The 2,028-nt window shown below is 35.5% G+C and overlaps 1 protein-coding gene across 7 annotated transcripts in view; it reads left to right on the top strand.

Moving 5' to 3' along the window:
• The window catches only part of LOC118748932 (acidic phospholipase A2 PA4), a 74,510-nt gene that overhangs the window by 66,023 nt on the left and 6,459 nt on the right, over positions 1 to 2,028 (top strand). The window lies entirely within an intron of this gene.

Raw genomic sequence — 2,028 nt, 5'->3', positions numbered from 1 at the left:
TTATTGTGGCGCCTAATCATTTGTCTCAGCGACATATAGATTGTTGCACATTAGGAATGTTAATCCCGGGATCCCGGACTCTTTAAGGTCTCGAAAATCCCGGGATTCATGGCAAGTAGATTTCCCGAGATTTTCGGTATTTGTAATTTGCACTGATGGCAATAATAGAAACTCCTTTTCTTGACCAGTATGGGCTATATTTCATTTTTATTTACTAATTAATATTTTTTTTAAAAACGTGTAGCTCAATATACATATACCACCGCGCGACAGTAAATTTTATACACAAATATTAATATATTCGCGAAACCATGTGCCAAATATAGTAAAATTGCATTTTTAGTTTTTCAGTCTGATGTCACTAATTCAAAAATGATTTAAAATTTCGGAGAAATGTGCTTAGAGAAGAAGTATGGGTATAAAATTAATGAGGAAAGCCTGTAGAATTTAAACAGATTCAAGTTTCTGGTGCAGAAGGGCTGGCAAATTTTGCAAATGTCATTTTAACACTTTATCCTTGAAATTTCGCAATATTTGTTTTTGAAAAAATTATATGTTAAGGACTCTAAACTAAAAATTACCTATTCGTCCTTGTGAATTCAAAAAATTTAAATTTTTTAAATTCTAAACACACTTTCCTATTGCATTTGTTACCCATATTTTTATTGCATTGAATTTTTTAAATAATTTTTGGAATTAATCATATCTTTGAAATTACAAACTCCTTCAAAAACAATCCTGCAGTTAGAGAGAAAACATAAAAACGCCACTTTAAATAAAAAAGTAGGTTTCAAACCCATTTATTTATTATTTATTACATAGTAGGAGAGCTTCTCAAACAACATAGAAGCAATTTTTCGATTCAAGTTGTTGAAAAGTAATGAATATCTAAATCCCGGGACTAATCGCTGGATCCCGGGATTGTGACAACGCTATCCCGAAAATCCCGGGATCGGAAAAAGCCGAAAAATTAACATCCCAATTGCACATACATACATATGTATGTAAATCTAATGCACAGTAGAAACTAGTAAGTATGATCATTTTTAAGTCTAGAAACTTAACTATACATATACTCTTAAAATTAATGAAGTTGAATTGTGAAACTACTCACTTTTTAAATTCAAATTAAAGTCACTGGTCAACAGATGTGCAATAAGGTTTAAGTTTTTTGCAAGCAGTTGCCACTTGATAAAAAGTTGTATTCTATTTATTTAATAAGTTAAATCAATTCCGCAATTCTGTTGAATACTCCAAGGGCCACCAAATGCAGAAAAAAATAAGAGTTTCTGAGGCCGATGATGTGATATGTCAGCAAACGTAGGTATCTAGCTGTTCTGTTCTGCAGCTTTTGTTATGTTACCCAATATCAGATAAAAGAAGCCGAACGATAAGGAGTCGCCTTCTCTGAAATCTCGATTGGTTTTGAACGACTCGGACAGGGTCAATCAGTTCGTTTATAGTGGGCTTCAGTCTTCCACAAATCCCAAAAGAACTGATCGGCGGTAGTTGACGCATATGGCGGGGTTATCTTTCTTGTGTGCACATCGCACTTAAATTCCAGTCGTCGGGCCAGCATTCATTCGATCAAATTCTGCATAAGAGTTGATCCTCACCGCCGCCCGTGAATTACTCAGAGGGCAGACCGTCAGATCTAGCGAATTTTTGTTTTTCAACCGCCAATTTCTTGTTCGTATTTAGTCATAGGCGAATGGTGGGTCACTGACTTGTCGACTAGGGGCTCGATTTCATCTTTTACACCGATATCAGAGCTGTTACAATTCAACGATGTGGAAAAGCGCTCCCTCCATAATTCAAGTATGCTCTGGACATTGGTCACCAAGTCACTGTGGTTGTTCAAACAGAAGTTCGGCCTAGTCTTAAAACCTTCCGCATGTCGCGTAGTTTTATGAAGAAATTTTCGGGCATTCTCCTACCACACAGCAATTCTTTCAAACTTCCAAAGAAATGTACTTAAACGATGCTTCGAAATCGAAGTTTTCAGTATTCTTGCTTATTTGCGTATAA

This window comes from Rhagoletis pomonella, unplaced genomic scaffold, assembly GCF_013731165.1.
Source record: "Rhagoletis pomonella isolate Grant_MI unplaced genomic scaffold, Rhpom_1.0 Rhpom_scaffold_00013, whole genome shotgun sequence".
Classification (NCBI taxonomy): Eukaryota; Metazoa; Arthropoda; class Insecta; order Diptera; family Tephritidae; genus Rhagoletis; species Rhagoletis pomonella.
The sequence above is the reverse complement of the archived record's forward strand: the minus strand, read 5'-3'. Positions and strand labels throughout refer to the sequence as shown.